Here is a 25,929-nt window from a genome sequence, read left to right as displayed (position 1 = left end):
TATATATATATATATATATATATATAATTGCGGCAGTTGAGATTATATATTTTTAAAGAAGAAGAAAGCGCTTGCAACCAAAAGTAAAAAAAACTACATCAACTCCGCTAATTTGAGCAAAAAAGCGAGATCAGACCCGGTCTCACGGCAACATTTCGCCGATTTCGCAGCCACCTTCATCAAGCACAATAGGCCCCGAGCCTCGGCATGTGTCCGGTTTTTATTTCGATACCACCACTCATTTCCGGTCACGTGCTGGTGCTCGAGGTCAAATGGAGGAGTGCTCTTTTATCTTGCAAAAGCAAAAACAAGCATCAAATCACATAATTGAAGGGATGCTCTGCTTTTTTTTGTGTATATTTACATGTGATCTGGTGTTGTATGTGTGTGCGTAAGCAAGTGTGTGCACCTGTTGTTGTTTTTGTGTTTCCGGGGCATGAACATGACTGGTTTCGCGTCCGGGCATGATGAGGTGCTGGTTGTGCGATTGTTGGGGTTCCCATTGAGTGTTGTGCACATGTGGATGTGGTGTTTGGGATTGAGTGTTGTTTGTTGCTCACCTTATCCAGCCGTTTGCACCATCCAGTTTTTGCCATTTCCATCAGAGGTGTGTATTGTGTGGGTATGTCCACTGTCTCCCCAGTTAGACCACTTGGACAGAGCACAAACCACTCGCATGAACCACTCGCTCAGGGCGATGGAGCAGGAACCACTCGCTCGGAATGACGTGTCGGCCAAAAGTGTCCGCAGTGAGTGAATGATTCGCTCAGAAGGACATAGCATGGTAACGCTATCGAATGAAAGGTGTTTGGCAAGTGGCTTAAGCACTCATGCAAGGACTCCAATTAAATTGTTGATAAGAAATGGTTGGCCAGACTGTCACTGCATATCATGTGGGATCCCTTTAACTTTCAAGCTGGTCTTCACCACGCATACAGCAGTTAAAGAAATATAATGAATTAGTTGAAATAATGACTTTATCCACAAAAGAGTTGCAGCTTAATGCAGAACAACCCTGGAGCCATCGGAAAGTTTAATCAACCATGAAATAAACATTGCCGATAATCCGCCATCTTGCTTGCTCATCTTTGCACTTTTCACATGGTACATTGGTTCGGGGTCCGTGCAAACGTTATGACCTTTGTTTTAAAATATCCGTTTTTCACCAAATTTGCTTTGATTCTCTGTAGAGCACCTCGCGAAATCTCCGAAAATATAGACACAGATCTGGCAGACACGATGGATACGTAGTCCCTCGGGGGGGGGGGGCAGACCTCATGGCTTGAGGTCGAGCAGTGAATGCATAAAATCATATACATATAGCTCAATGAAGCTCGTTAATTTTGGCATGTTCTTAAATTTTTTGTTCACTCAATATAATTCTCAAAAAGTAGAAAAGGTAAGTGTAATGCTTTGGAAATTTTACATATTTTGTGGCTCTATGGCAGAGGAGGGAACATAGCCTTTCTTGATTAAAGTAAATAGGTGTATCGGCTTTGTTATAAGACTCGTTATTTCTTTAAATTTTCAGATTTCACAACAGATTTGGACAATTATTTAGTCGAGACGGTAGCGATCCTCAAAATCGAAATAATATTTTGATGATACACTTTAATAAGTCCGTGAGAGTATATTGTGGAAAATCGTATCATATAATGCATGAAATCGCTCCAAGCTCCTAATTTGAAAAATATAGTACTTACAAAAGCGATGTATTCAGCAATCCGGAGTGATGATGAACAGGCATTCAATAATAAGAGTGAGGAGAGCGAAAAATAAACTTTATCGCAAAGAAATCGTTGCGGCCTGTTCCAAGTCAAGGCATAGTTGAGCAGGCCAAAAAACATGGCAGCTTCAGAATCCAGCAGGGTAACCAAGGAAATCTCATACACGTGTTAAGACCCCAGAGAATGAGGTGGCCAAGGATCGCCAGATGAAGGATATAATTAAATAAGGCCATTAATTATCTTCAAAAGGGGTGTTTTAATTCACCCAAACATCCAATTTTCAGTCTCGCACTTCTTTGGAGTTTTATAAGTATTTTTGCAAAGTTTCAGGCTGCTAATTTTTATGGTTTTGGAGTTGTGGCGGAGACACAATGACACCCTGACACACACCCATTGCCTTTTATTAGTACACGTGTGTGTATATGTGTGTGTGTATGTGTGTGTATGTGTGTGTATATATACATACATATAAATATATGTCCAGATGTTCTAACTGTGGAGACGGTGGACAAATCCGCACAATACACACCTCTGATGCAAATGGCAAAAACTGGATGATGCAAATGGCTGGAGAAGGTGAGCAACATAAACCACTCAATCCCAAACACCACATCTACGTGTGCACAACACCCAACGGAAACCCCAACAATCACAGAACCAACATCTCATCATGCCCAACCAAGACGTGAAACCAGCCGTGTTCGTGTCCCGGAAACACAAATACAACAAGCGCACACACATACAACACCAGATCACATGTAAATAAAAACAAAAAAGAGCAAAGCTCCCCTTCAACTATGAGATTTGATGTTTGTTTTTGCTTTTGCAAAATAAAAACGCCCTCCTCCATCTGACCTCGAGCACCAGCACATGACCGGAAATAAGTGGTCGTATCGAAATAAAAACCGGACACGTGCCGAGGCTCGGGGTCTATTGTACCTGATGAAGAGAGCTGTGAAACCGGCGAAATGTTGCCTGAACTCCATCGCCCCGAGCGAGTGGTTCGCGCTCCGTCGCCCCGAGCGAGTGGGTCGCGCTCCGTCGCCCCGAGCGAGTGGGTCGCGCTCCGTCGCCCCGAGCGAGTGGGTCGCGCTCCGTCGCCCCGAGCGAGTGGGTCGCGCTCCGTCGCCCCGAGCGAGTGGGTCGCGCCCCGTCGCCCCTAGCGAGTGGTTCGCGCCCCGTCGCCCCGAGCGAGTGGTTCGCGCCCCGTCGCCCCGAGCGAGTGGTTCGCGCCCCGTCGCCCCGAGCGAGTGGTTCGCGCCCCGTCGCCCCGAGCGAGTGGTTCGCGCCCCGTCGCCCCGAGCGAGTGGTTCGCGCCCCGTCGCCCCGAGCGAGTGGTTCGCGCCCCGTCGCCCCGAGAGAGTGCTTCACGCTCCGTCGCCCCGAGCGAGTGCTTCACGCTCCGTCGCCCCGAGCGAGTGCTTCGCGCTCCGTCGCCCCGAGCGAGTGCTTCGCGCTCCGTCGCCCCGAGCGAGTGCTTCGCGCTCCGTCGCCCCGAGCGAGTGCTTCGCGCTCCGTCGCCCCGAGCGAGTGCTTCGCGCTCCGTCGCCCCGAGCGAGTGGTTCGTGCTCCGTCGCCCTGTGTGAGTGATTCGCGCCCCGTCGCCCCGAGCGAGTGGTTCGCGCTCCGTCGCCCTGAGCGAGTGGGACGCGCTCCGTCGCCCCGAGCGAGTGGGACGCGCTCCGTCGCCCCGAGCGAGTGGGACGCGCTCCGTCGCCCCGAGCGAGTGGGACGCGCTCCGTCGCCCCGAGCGAGTGGGACGCGCTCCGTCGCCCCGAGCGAGTGGGACGCGCTCCGTCGCCCCGAGCGAGTGGGTCGCGCCCCGTCGCCCCGAGCGAGTGGGTCGCGCCCCGTCGCCCCGAGCGAGTGGTTCGCGCCCCGGCGCCCCGAGCGAGTGGTTCGCGCCCCGTCGCCCCGAGCGAGTGGTTCGCGCCCCGTCGCCCCGAGCGAGTGGTTCGCGCTCCGTCGCCCCGAGCGAGTGAGTCGCGCTCCGTCGCCCCGAGCGAGTGGGTCGCGCTCCGTCGCCCCGCGCGAGTGGTTCGCGCTCAGTCGCCCCGAGCGAGTGGGTCGCGCTCCGTCGCCCCGAGCGAGTGGGTCGCGCTCCGTCGCCCCGAGCGAGTGGGACGCGCTCCGTCGCCCCGAGCGAGTGGGACGCGCTCCGTCGCCCCGAGCGAGTGGGTCGCGCCCCGTCGCCCCGAGCGAGTGGTACGCGCCCCGTCGCCCCGAGTGAGTGGTTCGCGCCCCAGCGCCCCGCGCGAGTGGTTCGCGCCCCGTCGCCCCGAGCGAGTGGTTCGCGCCCCGTCGCCCCGAGTGAGTGGTTCGTGCCCCGTCGCTCCGAGTGAGTGGTTCGCGCCCCGTCGCCCCGAGCGAGTGGTTCGCGCCCCATCGCCCCGAGCGAGTGGTTCGCGCCCCATCGCCCCGAGCGAGTGGTTCGCGCCCCGTCGCCCCGAGCGAGTGGTTCGTGCTCCGTCGCCCCGAGCGAGTGGTTCGCGCCCCGTCGCCCCGAGCGAGTGCTTCGCGCTCCATCGCCCCGAGCGAGTGCTTCACGCTCCGTCGCCCCGAGCGAGTGGTTCGCGCTCCGTCGCCCTGTGTGAGTGATTCGTGCTCCGTCGCCCCGAGCGAGTGGTTCGCGCTCCGTCGCCCTGTGTGAGTGATTCGCGCTCCGTCGCCCTGAGCGAGTGGTTCGCGCTCCGTCACCCTGAGCGATTTGTTACGAAACAATACCCAATCTCCGAGTTGTTTGCTATATTAACGTGTTTTCTAAATGAACAATCAAAATATTTTTTCCACCCTTCACACGCATCTGTTTGTAAAGGTTAATGTTTGTGAACATTAATCTGTGAAACTTATGTATAAATGCAGCATTGTTTTCAGTGAAAGCCACTCATGCATTTTGGGTTGTTGCAGATATCAGCCAAGTGTGTGTGTGTGTGTGTGTGTGTGTGTGTGTGTGTGTGTGTGTGTGTGTGTGTGTGTGTGTGTGTGTGTGTGTGTGTTGTTTTTTATTATGTTAATAAAGCATATATATATATATATATATATATATATATATATATATATATATATATATATATATATATATATGGTGGGAGAATGACAGGGAGAGGTGTGGGAGAATGACAGGGAGAGGGTGGGAGAATGACAGGGAGAGGGGTGGAAGGGATAGGAGAGGGAGGTGAGAGAGAGGGGTGACAGAGGTAGGGGAGAGAGAGAGGGTGAGAGAGAGAGGGTGAGAGAGAGGGGTGAGAGAGAGAGGGTGAGAGAGAGAGGGTGAGAGAGAGAGAGGGGTGAGAGAGAGAGGGGTGAGAGAGAGAGGGGTGAGAGAGAGAGGGTGAGAGAGAGAGGGGTGAGAGAGAGAGGGGTGAGAGAGAGGGGTGAGAGAGAGGGGTGAGAGAGAGAGAGAGGGGTGAGAGAGAAGGGTGAGAGAGGAGTGAGAGAGAGGAGTGAGAGAGAGGAGTGAGAGAGAGGAGTGAGAGAGAGGAGTGAGAGAGAGGGGTGAGAGAGAGGGGTGAGAGAGAGGGGTGAGAGAGAGGGGTGAGAGAGAGGGGTGAGAGAGAGAGCGAGAGCGAGAGGTGACAGATGGTTTGGAGAGGGGTGACAGATGGGTTGGAAAGGGGTGATGGAGGGGTGGGAGAGGAGAAGGAGAGGGGGAGGGAGAGGGGGACGTGGATAGGGAAGAAGTTTCCATCTGTTCCCATTCTGTCCAACACATTACTCCCCACACCCATTGTAAAATTTGTGCAAGTCTCCCTCTATTTTGTTCTTCAACTCTGCTGTTGGTGTCCCACACTCCCCCTCTCTCTGCTGTTCCTTTTGTCCTGTTGCTCCCTGATCCATTCAGTGTTCCAGCTCTTCCACGAGCCTTGACTCTATAAAACTGTCACAAGTTGGCATCCCTTGTGCAGGTTTGCTTGGCCGAATGGTCTCTTTCTGTGTTGAAATTCCTTGGAAGGGAAGTTGTCTTTTATATATTGTGAGCCTTTAGGCGATGTCACACCTTGACGTTTTAGCCAGCAATGGCAACGTATAAAAATGTATGTAAAACGTTGGCGTACGCTGAAGTTTTGAGGTTTTTTTTTTTTGTTTTGGTTGTATTCATCACGTGTTGGTCGTATGCATAACATATTAGTAATGGGCACAGAACGTTTCGTTGTCTTATAGATAACTTATACCAACCGATGCTTAGCCTGTTGTCAGCGTTCACAACCTATGCCCAACGATAGGTTAACTTAGGCATAGCATGCTGCACGTATCGCCGACAAACTCGTGGCGTAGCCTGTTAAAAACCTGCCACACGCCGATTTAAATCATAACCGCCTGAGAATTGGAAGTGTCAACATCGCAGTCACACCTTGACGATTTAGCCAGCCTATGCCGACCTATGAAAAATGTGTCTAAAACGCTGGCACACGTCGAATACGGTATGGGTAAGTTGTGTATGTGTTAGGAGCACGCTGAAAAACAATGAAGTACGCTGTCATATTCCGTGGTACGTTTAGTACGTCGTGAAATTTCAAGCATGCTGAAAATTTTACGACATACTCGATGTATGGCTCACAAGTTCCACATACGCTGGCATAAGTTCTCGCACGATCCGCGATCATTGACACACGTCAGACACACGTTACTTGTAAGTTACTCATAAGTCGAAACACGTCGAGGTAATATTTAGCAGACCCGAAACTTAATTTTTAACCTATGAGTAACGTGCTTTGAACCTATGAGTAGCGTGCTTTGAACCTATGTGTAACATATCTCAAACGCACATTGTCGTATGTAGACGAATTTGATTGACGTCTTCCGGACGACCACAGAACTTACTGAACGTGTTTCTAACTTACATCTACCGTATAATGGCGATTTGGCAGCGTTTAGGGGAGTTGGTATATACAAATGGGCTTCACAAGAGGAACCCGTCAGTGTTCCAGACTCCATGTTGAGTCGATGTCAATGTCAGTAGTATTAGTAGTAGTAGTGTTAGGTGAGCGTGTCAGTAGTAGTAGTAGTAGTAGTAGTAGTAGTAGTAGTAGTAGTAGTAGTAGTAGTAGTAGTAGTAGTAGTATTGGTAGTAGTAGTATGTCCATGTCAGTAGTAGTAGGTGAGCGTGATGGGGAGGGTGTGGGTGATGATGGATCCTCGTTGCGTCCACGAATAGGAGACTACTTTGCACCATTGTTCGATGTTCTTTTCGGCTAATTTTTTTTTTCTCATTCCCACGATGAACTATTTTTTTTTCAGTTTTTAAAGTATTCAAAACGACTTGGACAAATGCATAATGTACTAGTAATGAACAGAGAACACTTCGATAACATAGGTAAGTTATACCAACGATTGATTAGCGTGTTTTCGGCGTCCACAACCTATGCCTAACGATAGTCTAACGTATGCATAGCGTGGCAGCGTATTGTCGACGATTACGTGAGGTTTTCTATTCATAGGCTGCAACTTCACTTTTAACAAATGCCTGTCACTCGCCTATTGTTTTGGACGCTGGTGCTCGGCAATTGAAATCGTTTTCATTCAACGAGTTAAATCGCTTCCACAGCACTGCAGTCACGGCACCAACAGCAGCAGGCTCAGTGCCAGCCTCATGCTAGGCTCAAGCGGATCCCTGTAGAAGGTGTACTGCTTGGTTATCCTTGGACCCACTCTGGCAAGCAGCTCGTCGAACATCGCTGGGGGCATTCGCAGGAAGTTGATGAAGGATGCATGGTCCTCGTTCCGAGTTCCACCATGAGCTGGTCATATATGCCGTCATGGGGTCGCCCGATCCATGGTCTGACCCAGTTCCTTCTCCTCTGTTCACGTCTTCTTCTCCCGGCTCTATTGGCACGCAACTGGTGCAGTGTCAACTCGATGAGGTCATGTTGATGTTCGAGGACAGGTAGGTATTGTCGTCTCAGCCTAGACGTATCCTCCATCTCTCGAAATGACATGGACATGTACTCACCACGAAGTATAAAAAAAAAGATGGATTCCTCCTGCGAAGCCCCTTTATTTATATAATTCCCATAATCGCTGCCAATACGCCATTATACGGTATCTGTAAGTTATAAACGCATTCAGTAAGTTCTGTGGTCGTCCTGAAGATGTCAAGTGCGTCTACATACGTATTTGTGCGTCGGACATGCTTTACAAATAATTCCCAGGCACGTTACTTATAGTTTATAAATAAGTCACGGATACCCTAAACATTACTTTGACGTGTTTCGACGTATGATGAACTTTCAAGGACCGTGTTGCGAAGTGTGAACAACGTTCGTGTAGCGTGCTTACAAAACGTTACTCATAGGTTAGAAATAAGTTTCGGGTACGCTAGACATTACCTGGACGTGTTTCGACTTATGAGTAACTTACAAGTAACGTGTGTCGACGTGTGTCAATGATCGCATAACGTGCCTACAACTTATGGCCAGCGTAGCGGAACATGTGAGTCATACGCCAACATACGTCGTAAAATTTCAAGCATGCAAAAATTTGAGGACAACCCAAAAGTACAACGTTTAAAGCCAGCGTACTAAGACGTATGACAGTGTTTTTCAGCGTACTTTTAACGTATACAAAACATACCCATAACGTATTCGACGTGTGCCAGCGTTTTAGACAAATTTTTAATAAATCGGCATACGCTGGCTAAATCGTCAAGGTGTGACAGCGGCTTTAGTGTCTGTCTGTGTGTTTGTCTGTCTGCTGTTCATGACAGGTGCTTCACATGCTGCATTTGAAAAGCTCAACATTCACTTTGGAGATGGCAGGAGAGCAGGTATAAATAATGTTGATGCCTCATTTTATTTTGCAAGTGGGATATTTTGCCCTCTTTTGAGGAAAATTGAACCTCCGCCACCTGATGTTGCACCACTATTTCACGATGGGAAATGTAAGTACCTCAGAGCTTTGGCTCTGAGTGAAGCCAAGAGTGTGACATAATTAACCTTATTAAAGTCCATGAAATAATTTAAATTGAAAGATAAACTGAAACTTTCCCCACTTGAAAGAGATATTCTTGCTTGCTTTCCTTGTCACCGGGGGCAGGTATTTTTCCAGGTAACTGACAAGTCAGAGATTCGGAATAACACAACCGTACGGGGACAATCGGAGAAACACAACCATACAGGGACAATCGGAAAAACACAACCGTACAGGGACAATCGGAAAAACACAACGGTCCAGGGACAATCGCAGAAACACAGCCATACAGGGACAGAGAAACAACTATACACAGTGAACCACGCAATCTGTACTGCACACGGAGACAGAGAAGCACACAATCTGTAATGTACACGGAAACGGAGAAGCACACAATCGGTACTGGACACGAAGACGAAGAAGCACACAATCGGTACTGTACACGGAGACGGAGAAGCACACAATCGGTACTGTACACGGAGACTAAGAAGCACACAATCTGTACTGTACACGGAGACTAAGAAGCACACAATCTGTGCTGTACACGGAGACTAAGAAGCACACAATCTGTGCTGTACACGGAGAAGCACACAATCGTACTGTACATGGAGATGGAGAAGCACACAATCGGTACTGTACACGGAGATGGAAAAGCACACAATCGGTACTGTACACAGAGACGGAGAAGCACACAATCGATACTGTACACCAATACGGAGAAGCACACAATCGATACTGTACACGGAGACTGTGAAGCACACAATTGGTACTATACACGGAGACGGAGAAGCACACAATCGTACTGTACACGGAGATGGAGAAGCACACAATCGGTACTGTACACGGAGACGAAGCAAACAATCGGTACTGTACACGGAGATGGAGAAGCAAACAATCGGTACTGTACACGGAGACTAAGAAGCACACAATCTGTACTGTACAGGGAGACTAAGAAGCACACAATCTGTGCTGTACACGGAGAAGCACACAATCGTACTGTACACGGAGACTGAGAAGCACACAATCGGTACTATACATGGAGACGGAGAAGCACACAATCGGTACTGTACACGGAGATTGAGAAGCACATAATTGGTACTGTACACGGAGACTGAGAAGCACACAATTGGTACTGTACACGGAGACGGAGAAGCACACAATCGTACTGTACACGGAAAATGAGAAGCACACAATCGTACTGTACACGGAGACGGAGAAGCAAACAATCGGTACTGTACACGGACACTAAGAAGCACACAATCTGTACTGTACAGGGAGACTAAGAAGCACACAATCTGTGCTGTACACGGAGAAGCACACAATCAGTACTGTACACGGAGATTGAGAAGCACACAATTGGTACTGTACTCGGAGATTGAGAAGCACACAATTGGTACTGTACACGGAGAGTGAGAAGAACACAATTGGTACTGTACACGGAGATGGAGAAGCACACAATCGTACTGTACACAGAGATGGAGAAGCACACAATCGGTACTGTACACGGAGACGAAGCAAACAATCGGTACTGTACACGGAGATGGAGAAGCAAACAATCGGTACTGTACACGGAGACTAAGAAGCACACAATCTGTACTGTACAGGGAGACTAAGAAGCACACAATCTGTGCTGTACACGGAGAAGCACACAATCGTACTGTACACGGAGACTGAGAAGCACACAATCGGTACTGTACATGGAGACGGAGAAGCACACAATCGGTACTGTACACGGAGATTGAGAAGCACATAATTGGTACTGTACACGGAGACTGAGAAGCACACAATTGGTACTGTACACGGAGACGGAGAAGCACACAATCGTACTGTACACGGAAAATGAGAAGCACACAATCATACTGTACACGGAGACGGAGAAGCAAACAATCGGTACTGTACACAGACACTAAGAAGCACACAATCTGTACTGTACAGGGAGACTAAGAAGCACACAATCTGTGCTGTACACGGAGAAGCACACAATCGTACTGTACACGGAGACGGAGATGTTATGATGATATGTTAGGTGGTCATATTTTGGACCATTAGCTGTGTGTTAATCAGCTGTCAGGATTCTAACCTTGCTTGTAACTGTGCATTATTCAAACCTTGCTTTAAAATGTTGCTTTAAATGTTTCAGGCTACCAATGTTCCATGCACCCCACTGTTTTTGGACAGAGCCCAGCTGTTCCTGTTTCTTGGAAACTAAGCCCTTATCACCCTTCCTGTTGCTCTGTGGTGGTGTGCCCTTAGTGCAACCTTGGAGAGAACTGTGGAATTGTTCCTTCAGTGTATGCTGCCCACACATTCCTATTCTCAGTGATCACCAAAGCTTTGCCTTTGTTATCAGCAGGTGCTAGTGAAGGAGTGTAGGAAAGTTATTAGTTTGCAAGGCTTGCATATCTGAGAGTTGTGTAGGTGGCTTGGAAACTGTGGTTGCATATCTGAGAATTGACCGATTCAACTTCCCCTAGGGCCCGAGGGAGGGGGGAAAGAAGCCCACTGCCACATTTATTTCTTTTACTTCTTTGTTTCCTTATCCCTTAGCATACACTTTTAGTCCACACCCAGTTTTTCCTTTACACTTTTAGTCCACACCCAGTTTTGCTTTGTGTGATTATATATGTGATTGTTTTGAAGCATATTCTTAATGTGATTCAGGGGAGCCTGACTGAAGGGTCACTGAGTCACATTCCGCATGCGTGTGGTCTTCGGAAATAAAACGTGTAATTCGAGGATCCTCATCTGACTCTGTCATCTTACTCGGCCGAGTGGAGAGTCATAACAATTGGCGACGAGGATGGGATTCGACTGATGCTGGCGGTGTGGACGGTGGGACTCCACTTGGTGTACAGCGATCGCAAGGGATCAGCTAAAAGGTACGTGGCGATCGCACGTAGGGCACCTAAAATAGGGAGCCCCAGTTAGGCGAGCGCTGTACACTTGGTGGGTTGCGCCCTGCCGGACGCAGCTCCAGGATCTGCTCGAATCAAGAACTGTAACGGTAAACATATATGAGGTGATTCGAATGCGGTTTGTCTGAAGAGCACAAAGGGGGAGGGCTGTCAGGCAGTGTTTGTAGAGCCGGTAAGGGTCGAGGATAAAGGTATCCGTGTGAAATAAGGAGGAAACAGGTTGGAATCCTGTACCAAGAGAGGGAAGGTTAGAGGCCTTCATTGGGTTTGAGGCTATTAGGCGGCGGGTCGAAAGGGACCTCAGTCCCGGTGTAAAAGGAGAAACGATTTACAGCTATTAGGCGGTTGATCGAAAGGGACCTCAGTCCCGGTGTAAAAGGAGAAACGATTTACAGCTATTAGGCGGTTGATAAGAAAGGGACCTCAGTCCCGGTGTAAAAGGAGAAACGATTTATAGCTATTAGGCGGTTGATAAGATAAGAACAAAAGAATGGGGAATAAATCTTCAAAGAACGAGAAGATACCAAAAGGAACAACATTGAAAGTTATCAGTGACAAATATGGAATCGATAACGTAAAAGGAATACAGGACTGGGTGAAGTGGACCGCGGGAAGAAAAGATCCCTTTCCGCTGACTGGATCCTTAGATCCAAAGATATTAAACACAGTGAGTAATGCGCTGATAGAGGGCAAAGCAGGCGGCCCGAAACAAAGTGGACCACACTGGAAAGCATTGGCCGCGTGGCTAATGGAGTCGCAAGTCGAGACAGAGCATAGGCGACTCGGACTAGAAGGGACTGTGAACCAACGAAAAATACAAGACGAGGAACGACAAGGGAGACTAAAACAGGCGCTAGACCAGCTAACGGAAGTTAAGACACAGGGAGAGGACAAACAGAGGGAACTAGACCAAGTGTTAGCGCAGCTGACGGAGGTCAAGATACAGAGTGAGGAGAGACAGGAGAAGTTGAAGCAGGCGTTAGCACAGATAGCAGAAATCAACGACGACGTGAACCGAAAGACGACAACCCGACTTGGGACAACAAAAGGAATTTACCCTGTCTTAGAAGGGGACAGAGTAAAAGGAGGGACCGACATTCACCAGTTCCCCATGATACAAGCAGCAGGGGGAGATTGGGTTTGGAGATCATGGACCCCACAAGACATTAGGGGAGTAAAAGCTAGCATGGAAGAATGTATAAAGAAAAACCCGAGAAGGGCCATTCAGATATTACACGACCAGATAAAAATGCAGGGGGCAACCAGGACAGACATAGGGTTTATCTGCACTGCAGTCTTGCCCAGTGCGGTTTGGAGCCGGCGTGCGGCAGCCTGGAGTGTAAAAATGGAAGGAGAAACAGATACCACCTTAAATCGACATTACCCGGAGGGAGCCGACCGGGAAGCACAGGCACTGTACAGAGGAAGAGTACAAACCCTGATGGAAGAACTTGCGGCGGAAATGGCCCCAAGGGTAATGGATTGGCAGGCAATACAGGATGTCACACAGAATCCCAAGGAATCACCTGGGGAGTACAAGGCACGACTGTATGAGCAGATCGAACTGCACTCAGGATTTATTAACATCGCACAGACGCCCCTCCATTTCCTGAACACTATGTTCGTAGATGGACTGTGTGACGAAGTAAGGCGAGAGGTGAAAGCGGACATGCCAGGGTGGAAAACGGCTGACGTAGATGCCGTGTTTGAAAGGGCAAGACAGGCTTGGCAGACTCTGAGAGAAGAGGAACGGAGGGGAAAGAAAGATACCCAAGCTCTAGTTGCAAGAAATCTTGAATTGAAAAGCCGTAAATACGAAGAGAGGGAAAGCAGGCCTCGCTGGGAAAATCCAGATTGGGAACCCCGGTATGAAGCCGAACGGGACCAGCGGAGGCCTTGGAACCGAGAGAGGGAGCCGCAAAAACAGGGAGAATGCTTTAACTGCGGTCAATCCGGGCACTGGTTTCGGGACTGCCCGGCACCGCCTAAACAACGAGGCTGGGGCTCGCGGCCACCACAACAGCAAGAGAGACCAACGGCGCCCCTAGAGAGTATGAGAGGAGAAGGGAGACAGCAGGAAGAAACTATTGACATGAGGACACCGTGGTGGCTCCGCAAAGGGAAACGCGGAATGTAAGGGAATTGACCACGACCTTAAACGTAGAGGGGAGACAAGTAACATTCCTGGTAGATACAGGGGCCACCCGGTCAACACTAAAACAAGGAGAGATAAAGAACCTGCCACTCTCAGGTGAGTCAGTGAGTGTGGTGGGGGTTTCGGGACGGAGAGAGGATATCCCGATCTCGGACAAATTACGAATTGAAGTAGGTCCCCTGCGGGGAGAACATGCATTTTTGGTAGCCAAACACACCCCGATGAATTTGTTAGGAAGAGATTTGTTGTGCAGAATGGGATGTACCATAACATGCAAGCAAGACGGAGTTTTCATAGATGCTCCGCTGGCATTGCAAGAGGAAGTAATGACCCTCATGATGACCGAACTCGGACCGGTAGTCTATTGGTTGCGGGTTGTGTCACAAGAGGGGAGAGATAAACTGACTAGGGATTGGGAAAGTGCGAAAAGATTGCGGGACGTAGAGGAATGGTTGCGTGGCAACGACATTGAATTGAAAGAAGTGGAACTGCCTTTACACTGTACGGTCTATTATGACGAAACAGGGCAGGATTTTGATTACTCGGACAGAGTACATGAAGAGTACGCTACCACACGCACTTTAATGACAACCACTTTGTGGATCGGGAAAGAGGGAGCGGCAATGGAGGTGGAGCTAACTAACAAGGAACGTGAGCTAATGAAGCACAGAGAAGGACGTACCCCGCACGTCTCAATGGCGGTCGGTAAAGGTCATAGTGCCGAAGAACTGGGAAGAATGTTGACCAGGTTGAGATGTGCCTCGGAACCACCAGGGAGGGATAGTGAAACCCAGAGCACTTTACAGGCCAGTCGACGGGGGGATGGATGGAAAGTATGCTTACCTGATCAAATTTTGTCATGTATGTTAGAAAGGCATGAGATGAACAGCGAAAGGCCACGCCGCCAGACAAACAGGGAAACGAGAACGGAAGAAAGACTACAGGAAGTACCTGTTGAATTATGGACACGACATCCGAATGACGTGGGCAGAGTGCTAGCCGCAACGCCCGTGTCTATCCAGATAAAGGAGGGGGTACCCCTGCCTCGAGTGGCTCAATACCCGTTGCGCAAAGAGGCAATAGAAGGGATCGCTCCGGTGATAGCATCATTACGCGACCAAGGGGTGATAATACCTACTAAGAGCCAATGTAACACACCAATCCTGCCGGTGGAGAAGCCCGGAGGAAACAAATGGAGGTTCGTACAAGATCTGCGAGCAGTGAATAAGTGTGTGAAAGCGTCCTTTCCCGTGGTGCCACACCCGGTTACGATACTGTCAGGGGTGCCGTCCACTGCGACGCATTTTTCCGTGGTAGACTTGTGCTCAGCGTTCTTTAGCATACCGCTAGCCAAAGAGTCGCAACACTTGTTTGCCTTCAGCTACGACGGACAACAATACACCTGGACTGTACTTCCGCAGGGGTTCTGCGATAGTCCAACGCTCTTCTCGCAGGCTCTGAAGGAGGACCTGGAGGACATAGAGCTCCCGGAAGGATCAGTCATGATACAATATGTGGACGACCTGTTGGTATGCTCGGACAATCAAACGAAATGTGAAACGGACACTGTAGCGTTGTTAACAGCTCTCGCCCGAAAGGGCCACAAAGTCAGCAAAGACAAATTACAGTTTTCGCAGCCAAGGGTGACGTATTTGGGACATATACTGGAACAGGGGCAGAGGAGCCTCGGAGCTGAACGGGTGGAGACAATCCTAGAGCACCCAAAACCCGCTACATTGCGACAATTGCGGCGGTTCCTCGGGATGACGGGGTACTGCCGGCAGTGGATCCCTGATTATGCAGTTAGGGCGCGATCACTGTACGACATGGTAAAGGAGGCAGAGGGAGATAAGATCTCCTGGACGAATGGTGCGAACAAAGACTTTGAAACATTGAAACAGGCCTTGTCAAAAGCACCAGCATTGGGGCTACCGAACTATGATCTTCCCTTCACTCTATTCGTCCATGAAAGAGGAGGGTTCGCCCAAGCGGTGCTGACGCAAGAACACGGAGGAAAGAATAGGCCGATTGCGTACTACAGTAGTCATTTGGACTCGGTCGCCGCCGCCTATCCTGGGTGCTTACGGGCAGTAGCAGCAACGCAATACGCAGTAACCGCAACAGCGACACTGGTTTTGGGTTCTCCGCTGACCGTGAAGGTACCGCATGATGTGGCGGCGCTGATACGGCAAAATAAGACACAACATATATCAGCGGCACGAGCAGTTCAACATGATTTGGTGCTGTTGCAGGCAACTAATATAACGATCGAAAGATGTTCGCCACTGAACCCAGCCTCCCTAATGCCAGCGGGCGATGAGGGAGAGGCACATGTGTGTGAACGAGTGCTGGTGGAAGAGACAAAGGCTAGGCGTGACCTACAGGAAGCCCCGATCGAAAATGCAGAATTGGAACTGTTCGTGGATGGAGCGGCGAGGAAGAACCGATGGGGAAGAACCATCGCTAGCTTTGCAGTATGCACCGCAAGCGCCACCTTGAGGAAACAATTGTTACCAAAGGGATTTTCAGCCCAACAAGCTGAGCTGGAAGCATTGATATGCGGGTGTGAGCTGGGTGCGGGTAAGACATTGAACATATACACAGATTCTAGGTATGCCTGGGGCATCTTACATGACTCCGCTGCCATTTGGGCCTTGCGTGGCTTTAAGACGTCCTCAGGGAAGGTTATCCGACATGGGGACTTGATCAAACGACTGATACGAGCAGCACAAGAGCCGCAACAGATTGCAGTGATTAAATGCAAAGCTCACACAGGAGGGACAGATGAAGTGTCAAAAGGCAATGAAAGAGCAGATTTAGCGGCAAAAGCAGTGCTCGATGAGGAGGAGGCGAACCCACAACCAACGACCGAACTTTACGTGGAGCAAATGGTAGACGGTCCACAAACGCAAGAACAGCTGAAGGACCTGCAGGTCTCCGCAACTATGGAAGAACAGGAATCATGGAGGGTGAAGGAGGGTGCAAAGCAAAACATACATGGAGTATGGGTGGATGAGCGAAATAGACCATTTGTACCCCGGATATTGCTACCATGGCTCGCCCTCACTGCACATGCGCAGGGCCATATGGGAATAAAAGGGGTGGCGGAAATTATTCGTCAAACCTGGAATGCCCCAGGTGTAACAACAGCAGCAACAGAGGTGGTTAGCAATTGTGCGACCTGTGGTAGACATAACAGGAAGTATGCCGCCAAGAAACGGGGAGCACACCCACCCCCGTCCGGACCGTTTCAACACCTTCAGATGGATTTTATAAAAATGCCGGCATACAAACATCACCAATATGTGCTGGTAATTGTGGATATGTTTTCTAAGTGGGTAGAGGCCTTCGCCACGACCAATCAGGAAGCTGATACAGTGGCCAAACTACTTTTACAGGAAGTAATTCCGCGATTTGGGATTCCAACACGACTATCCTCGGACCAAGGAGGGTCTTTTACGGCAAAAGTAATGGAAAAAGTAGCCGAAGGCTTGGGTATCAACCAGAAACTGCATTGTCCGTACCACCCCCAGTCAGCAGGGGCAGTAGAAAGAGAGAACCAAACCCTAAAGCAGACGCTTTCCAAACTCTGCGAGGACCAGTCAATGCCCTGGCCAGACGTGCTGCCGATAGCACTCATGAAAATGCGGGCAACAAATAATGCCACAAGGGGGCTCTCGCCCCACGAAATAATAACAGGACGTCCTATACAGTTACCGGTCTCGGCTCCGCCAGATATGGGAGATTGGGATTTGGCATGTATGACTGACGGAATGATGAACTATTGCAGAACACTCACTGCTACCATTAGGGCTTTTCACTCACAGGTACAAGAAGCATTGCCGATACCTGCTGGAGACCCGTTACATGATTTCCAACCTGCTGAACGAGTTTGGGTGAAAGAGTTCCTGCGGAAGGACGCCCTACAACCCAAGTGGACCGGGCCCTACACTGTACTTTTGACCACGCTCTCGGCCGTCAAAGTGAGGGGTAAGAGTGCATGGATACACCACTCACACTGTAAACGAGCACCCAAGGAAGCCGCTGAAACTAGGGAACCGGAGGAGGTAACCCCAGCAGAGGTTCCGGCTGTGTCCGATTCAGTCTTTTACCGGGATAGTGAAGACGACGACGAGGGGGAAGACGTGATAACTCTACAGAGACCCCCTCCACCGCCACCAAACCAAGACGGGGCCAGCCCAGCAGGACAGGGAGAGATAGTACAGGGAGACCCACTGCAAGCAGAGCCAGGTGCCCCGCCAGACCCGGGACCTGAAAACGTAGACAACAGGGACCCTGAAAGACCAGCGCTAGAACCAAACGCCCCGCCAGACGTGGAGCCGGAACCTGGACCAGGCACCCTGCCAAACGCGGAACAGGCAGGTTTAAGCGACAACCACATTGTAATACAGGAAACAGCGACAGGAACTTTGACGACACAACATGCAACTCCTGGTGCTAGTGCTGCTCCTGTGCGAGGGCGGCCTGTCACTAGGCAGCAAACCGACAGCCTTAGACCCCGAGAACCATACACGCCTCCTACACCTCGACCACGAAAGGGGAAACGGGAGTGAGTTAGCAACTTCTTTACAGCGTAGCAGGAGAGGGGTACCAAGAGAGGTGACAGCAAGCAAATATGCAAATTTTGGGACAACCCATAACAAGGAGTTAGACACAGTAAGAGTCTTTTCAGTTAACCGCACCCAACCTTTTTCGTCAATGGTTCCGAACATTAAGGACATAAAGGTACCGCTGCTCCGACCTCAACAACTCATAGAAATACCCTGCATCCTAGCAGATGGGTCCAGTGACCTGGTAGACCGACACAAGGGCCTTGCAGCCATCCTATGGTACCATTTACTAGCAGGCCAGGATCACACAGTGGCGAGACAAGTAAAGAAGGGGTCCTCCACCAGATATGGATATGAATGGGGCCAGCACGCGAGTCTGATAACTAGAATTCCACAAGTACCAGACGACACCCATTTGGCATACTATTGCCGCGTTCTATGGAGCAACCACACAGCACGGAGTAGTTGGATACACTTCACTGTACAAAGAAAGGAGTCACCAACAAGGCCCCCGAATACCTTTGTAGCCCTAACCACAGAGATAGCAAACATTGAGAACCGGAGTGAGTGCTGGGTGTGCCTTAAACCACCATCTGGCCTCGTGACCGGACTTCCTCTTTCCGTACTACCATTAACCATCTTCAATCATGTAACCGGACCAGTAGAAGGGCTCGAAGTTGAGACCTCAGCCCGTGATTATACACAACGGGTCTATGCAGAGAAGAATCCGAGTGCTAATGTAATGGTGGTACCATCTCCCCTATGGGTAGAAAACACCAGGGGAGTAGTCTGTTTTACAGGACAGGGAGCAAACAGAATGGGAAAGTCAGAATGTGAGATTCAACTTCCCCTCCCGAAATCAACTGACCAGGAAGTCATCGCTGTTAACCCGGACACCCAGGTAGAGGAGCAAGTAACATTCACAATAAAAGCAGCCTTACACCATGACAACGGGATGATCCCGCCAAAAGGCATTCACTTGGTTTGCGGGGACAAGGCTTACCCCTACCTACCAAAAGGGTGGGAAGGGAGTTGTTATTTAGCTTCAGTAGTTCCGGATAGCAGAATTAAGACCACTTTTTACCCTACCCCTGCACCACCACGGCATCGACGCAGCGCATCAGAGACAGGGGATCCAGAGGGATGGGCCGGTGTATCAGAGCGCTTAGGGGTGATCAAAGGCACCTGGTGGGAGAAGGCTCTTGGCTTTTTCATGCCACATGCCGGTACTACTATTAATAGCATTAGGTTAGATGAGCTTTCGCAAGTTTTGGAATATTTAGGTAATGTAACCATGGCTTACTATACAGAATTAACAGAGATGTTGGTATCAATGCGCGCTATGGTAATGCAGAACAGAGTAGCTTTAGACATGCTTCTAGCAGAGCAAGGAGGGGTATGCGGGATGATTGAAGGAGAATGTTGCGTCTGGATTCCGGACCCGAAGGACATAACTAATCGTGCGGTGGCCCGAATTAAAAAGGTGGTGGAAGTTCTCACAAGCAATCGAGTGGAACGTGAGGAAGGTTATGCATGGTGGAAGTCGATCTTCCAGGGCTGGGGAGGTTGGTTGTTGCGACTAATAGGGTCAGTACTTTTAATCATTGTGGTGGTAATTTTTGGGGTGTTTCTAATCAAACTTCTCATTACCATTTGTTTGAAGAAGTGCTGCGCAGCGTCACCCCTCACCCAGGCCATTATAATAATTAACAGCGAACTCTCTGTTGAGGACGACTTGGCCAGTAATGGGGAGGGGGACGACCAGGGCCTTCAGGGGACATCATACACGTGGACCTAGGCCAAGGTTTACAACCATTCCTCCTTGTTGAAGCAGATAACTAACCCAGGAGAGAGTGCGTGTTGTTTTGCCTTCCAGTGCAAGATGTGACTCCTGCGCTGGACGAGCTTACACCCGTGCCTTGAGTACTACTTTTGCTACTTGCTTATGTATAATTGTTTAAACAATAGTATTACCACTGCTGCTAACATAGAACAGTATTACATGTTAATATGGTGTGGACTTAGCATTGAATTCATACACTGCAGCTTAAACGGGAGGCATGTGGCAGTGGGTAGGACAAAAGGGGGAAGACAATGGTAACAGAAGCTAACCTGAACCACCGGCAGTTGGGGACTTCTCATTTGGAGAATGTTGATGGCTATCCACGGCATTCGTAAATCCCGTTTGGCAGGCGCGGGGGCCTAGGGGTAGCTGCTACAGGAACCAAATAGGGGTCCACTCGGTCGGTGAGTCTCAGGTGTGGCTGGGAATGGTCAAAATATGACCAAGGAGGGAAACTGTTATGATGATATGTTAGGTGGTCATATTTTGGACCATTAGCTGTGTGTTAATCAGCTGTCAGGATTCTAACCTTGCTTGTAACTGTGCATTATTCAAACCTTGCTTTAAAATGTTGCTTTAAATGTTTCAGGCTACCAATGTTCCATGCACCCCACTGTTTTTGGACAGAGCCCAGCTGTTCCTGTTTCTTGGAAACTAAGCCCTTATCACCCTTCCTGTTGCTCTGTGGTGGTGTGCCCTTAGTGCAACCTTGGAGAGAACTGTGGAATTGTTCCTTCAGTGTATGCTGCCCACACATTCCTATTCTCAGTGATCACCAAAGCTTTGCCTTTGTTATCAGCAGGTGCTAGTGAAGGAGTGTAGGAAAGTTATTAGTTTGCAAGGCTTGCATATCTGAGAGTTGTGTAGGTGGCTTGGAAACTGTGGTTGCATATCTGAGAATTGACCGATTCAACTTCCCCTAGGGCCCGAGGGAGGGGGGAAAGAAGCCCACTGCCACATTTATTTCTTTTACTTCTTTGTTTCCTTATCCCTTAGCATACACTTTTAGTCCACACCCAGTTTTTCCTTTACACTTTTAGTCCACACCCAGTTTTGCTTTGTGTGATTATATATGTGATTGTTTTGAAGCATATTCTTAATGTGATTCAGGGGAGCCTGACTGAAGGGTCACTGAGTCACATTCCGCATGCGTGTGGTCTTCGGAAATAAAACGTGTAATTCGAGGATCCTCATCTGACTCTGTCATCTTACTCGGCCGAGTGGAGAGTCATAACAGGAGAAGCACACAATCAGTACTGTACACGGAGATTGAGAAGCACACAATTGGTACTGTACACGGAGAGTGAGAAGAACACAATTGGTACTGTACACGGAGATGGAGAAGCACACAATCGTACTGTACACGGAGATGGAGAAGCACACAATCGGTACTGTACACAGAGACGAAGCAAACAATCGGTACTGTACACGGAGATGGAGAAGCAAACAATCGGTACTGTACACGGAGACTAAGAAGCACACAATCTGTACTGTACAGGGAGACTAAGAAGCACACAATCTGTGCTGTACACGGAGAAGCACACAATCGTACTGTACACGGAGACTAAGAAGCACACAATCTGTACTGTACACGGAGACGAAGAAGCTCACAATCTGTGCTGTACACGGAGACTAAGAAGCACACAATCTGTACTGCACACAGAGACAAAGAAGCACACAATTGGTACTATACATGAAAACGGAGAAGCATACAATCGGTACTGTACATGGAGATGGAGGACACAATCGGTACTGTACATGGAGATGGAGGACACAATCTGTACAGTACATGGAGATGGAGAAGCACACAATTGGTACTGTACATGGAGATGGAGAAGGACACAATCGGTACTGTACATGGAGACGGAGAAGCACACAATCGGTACTGTACACGGAGAAGGAGAAGCACACAATCGGTACTGTACACGGAGAAGGAGAAGCACACAATCGGTACTGTACACGGAGAAGGAGAAGGGCACAATCGGTATTGTACATGGAGACGGAGAAGCACACAATCGGTACTGTACACGGAGAAGGAGAAGCACACAATCGGTACTGTACACGGAGAAGGAGAAGCACACAATCGGTACTGTACACGGAGAAGGAGAAGCACACAATCGGTACTGTACACGGAGAAGGAGAAGGGCACAATCGGTATTGTACACGGAGACGGAGAAGCACACAATCGGTATTGTACACGGAGATGGAGAAGGGCACAATCGGTACTGTACATGGAGATGGAGGACACAATCGGTACTGTACACGGAGATGGAGAAGCACACAATCGGTACTGTACACGGAGACGGAGAAGCACACAATCGGTACAGTACACGGAGAAGGACACAATCGGTACTGTACACGGAGACGGAGAAGCACACAATCGGTACTGTACACGGAGACGGAGAAGCACACAATCGGTACTGTACACGGAGACGGAGAAGCACACAATCGGTACTGTACACGGAGACGGAGAAGAACACAATCGGTAATGTACACGGAGACGGAGAAGCACACAATTGATACTGTACACCGAGACGGAGAAGCACACAATCGATACTGTACACGCAGACTGTGAAGCACACAATTGGTACTGTACACGGAGACGGAGAAGCACACAATCGATACTGTACACAGAGACGGAGAAGCACACAATCGGTACTGTACATGGAGATGGAGAAGCACACAATCGGTGCTGTACACGGAGACGGAGAAGCACACAATCGATACTGTACACGGAGATGGAGAAGGACACAATCTGTACTGTACAACGAGACGGAGAAGCACACAATCGGTACTGTACACTGAGACGGAGAAGCACACAATCGGTACTGTACACGGAGATGGAGAAGGACACAATCGGTACTGTACACGGAGATGGAGAAGGACACAATCTGTACTGTACAACGAGACGGAGAAGCACACAATCGGTATTGTACACTGAGACGGAGAAGCACACAATCGGTACTGGACACGGAGACTAAGAAGCACACAATCTGTACTGTACACTGAGACGGAGAAGCACACAATCGGTACTGTACACTGAGACGGAGGACACAATCTGTACTGTACACGGAGATGGAGAAGGACACAATCTGTACTGTACAACGAGACGGAGAAGCACACAATCGGTACTGTACACTGAGACGGAGAAGCACACAATCGGTACTGTACACTGAGACGGAGGACACAATCTGTACTGTACACGGAGATGGAGAAGGACACAATCTGTACTGTACAACGAGACGGAGAAGCACACAATCGGTACTGTACACTGAGACGGAGGACACAATCTGTACTGTACACGGAGATGGAGAAGGACACAATCGGTACTGGACACGGAGACGGAGAAGCACACAATCGGTACTGGACACGGAGACTAAGAAGCACACAATTGGTACTGTACACGGAGACAGAGGACACAATCGGTACTGTACTCAGATTACCAGAGCAATATCAGTGTACAAACGATACCATCATCCGACCGAAGCTCAAACGGTCATTTGTATTTCGTGTGTGCTGGAAAGGTCGGAATGTCTGTATTTTATACTTACTGAGTTTCCGTCAGCGATGAGGAAACATTCACTCCAGGAATTTGTGAACAGCCGAGGTCGCGGTTTAAAAGTTGAACCGGTTGTTCTTGCTCCTGATAATGATGAATATTGACGAAAGACCAAGACAAAGCCTTTCACGGAAAAGGAATTCTCTTCCGCAAGTCATAAATAACTTCTTACAGAGAAAAAAAAACAAGTCATTCGAGGTTTACTGTGATGCAGTGATGACGATCACACTAAACCCGTCCGGAGACCCTTGTGGAGGTGGAGGAGGGAGAAGGTAAGCGTGAGGACAGGTAAAGGAGAGAGACAGAGGGAGATAAAGGGTAGGGAAAGGGACGGAAAGAGGAGGTAAAGAGAAAAGGGGTAAAGAGAGGGGGGGAGAAATGGAGAGAGGGGGAAGAAATGGAGAGGGGGGAGAAATGGTGAGAGAGGAAGAGGGGGAGAGAGAGAGGAGGAGGGGAGGGGTAAGGGGAGGAGGAGGAGGGGGAGAGAGAGAGGAGGAGGGGAGGGGTAAGGGGAGGAGGAGGAGGGGGAAGGGAGGAGGAGGGGGAAGGGGAGGATGAGGAGGAAGGGGAGGAGGGGGAAGGGGGAAAAGGGAGAGAGAAAGGGTGAGGAGGGGATAGGGGGAGGGAAAAGGGGAGTGGAAAGGGGGAGGGAAAAGGGGAAGGGGGATGGGTTGAGGGGAAAGGGGGAGGGGAAAAGATAAGGGGAGGCAACAGAGAGGGGAGGAGAAAAGGGGAGAGGATGAAAAGGGGGGGAAGGGGGAGGGGAAAGGGGAAAAGTTGGAGGGGTAGGGGAAAGGGGTAAGGAGAAAAGGGCAAGGGGATCAGGGAAAGGGGAGTGGAGAAGGGGAAAATGGGGAGAGAAAGGGGGAAAGGGGAGGGAGATGGGAAAGGGGGAGAGGAGGAGGAAATGGGGAGGGGGAAAGGGGAGCTCAGGTATGGAAGCATGCACCTGAGCAGCACGTTGCTGCGTCCACTTTCCACCGGTACTCCAGGGGCCTCCGTCTGGTCATCCCCCAGGCAGATGACTGGCCCATCCCCATCTCCTTGAAATGCCGATTAACCTGCTGCAACCACGAAGCACGTGGTCGGCCCATTGACCTCCTCCACTCACGAGACTCCCTCACTGAGAGAATCTGGTGAGCAGGATCAGCATCAGAAAAACGAGCCACATGTCCACAAAACCACAGCTGATGCTCACAAACTATGCAAGTAACAAATCTCATTTGAGTCTCTCTCAGCAACCGCTCGTTGGACACAAAGTCTGACCAGCAATCGCCAAGGATTCTCTGTGGAGACCTGGTACAAAGGAATTAAGTCTCCATCTCAAATCAAAGGGCGGAGGAGCTCCTTGTGAGCCAACGGCCATCCATATCTAGTGCCCAACTGTGTCTGCGGATGTCCTCCTGCAGTTGGGTTACTTTTTATTAGAAGGTTGGTGGCAGGATTTGCACTCCGGCCACCGTAAAACCCTTCATTCCGCAAAACACACAAACGCGAAAAAATCTGAAAACCCACTCCGTGGGAGTACCTCCTGTGCAGCTTCCCTTCGCAGGGCAGCTCACCAGATGATGGGATTGGGGCAAAGCCTTTGGGACCCCCAATCTTTGATGATAGGAGGGAAACCACAGGGTAACATTTCTGGGTCAGACTGCGGGAGAGTGTGTCGGAGTGGTGCCGACGCGTCGCCCACCAGACAGCGGTCGACTTGGGTTAACCTGAGGCAGTCCCTTCAGGTGGGTGCCTGGAATGTCCTATCCCTAAGAGAGGATGATCACCTGTCTCTGTTATCATCTGAGCTCAAGCGTTTGGACATCGGTATTGCAGCACTCTCTGAGGTTCGGAGACTGGATTGTGGCGAGATAATGGTGGGTGGTTACACCTACTATTGGTCTGGTCACTCTGATGGTTACCATGCCCAAGGAGTTACTCCAACTGTGTCCAATAAGCTGATTCCAATGATAATTGAGGCAACACCAGTCAACGAGCGTATTATGAGACTGAGGATTCGTCACTCCTGAGGTGTCATTTCCCTGGTCTCTGTCTATGCTCCGACTGAGGCGAGTGATCTCACCGTGAAGGATGCATTCTGTGGCATGCTCGAGTCTGTGGTTGATCAGTGCCCCAGACGAGCAACACTTCTAGTCTTGGGGGATTTCAATGCATCGACTGGAACTGATAGGGATGGTTATGAGACATGTGTTGGTCCCCATGGGTCAGGAACTATGAACCAGAATAGCACGAAGTTCCTTGACT

General features: G+C 49.7%; 1 protein-coding gene across 4 annotated transcripts in view; it reads right to left on the bottom strand.

Annotated features, from left to right (window-relative positions):
* The window catches only part of LOC147017779 (palmitoyltransferase ZDHHC3-like), a 146,971-nt gene extending 122,971 nt beyond the window's left edge, over window positions 1–24,000 (bottom strand). For 2 of the 4 annotated variants that reach the window (XM_085847686.1, XM_085847688.1), the window contains exon 1: window positions 23,669–24,000. The gene's annotated coding sequence lies outside the window, so the exon portion shown is untranslated. Of the gene's footprint in view, window positions 1–8,715; window positions 8,886–23,668 lie in introns of those variants that run through there. The other 2 variants (XM_085847689.1, XM_085847687.1) reach the window with 2 other exon arrangements.
* Window positions 24,001–25,929: the final 1,929 nt, after the last annotated feature.

Source organism: Eptatretus burgeri, chromosome 11 (assembly GCF_056783735.1).
Source record: "Eptatretus burgeri isolate ZD-2024b chromosome 11, Ebu_testis_v1, whole genome shotgun sequence".
Classification (NCBI taxonomy): Eukaryota; Metazoa; Chordata; class Myxini; order Myxiniformes; family Myxinidae; genus Eptatretus; species Eptatretus burgeri.
The sequence above is the reverse complement of the archived record's forward strand: the minus strand, read 5'-3'. Positions and strand labels throughout refer to the sequence as shown.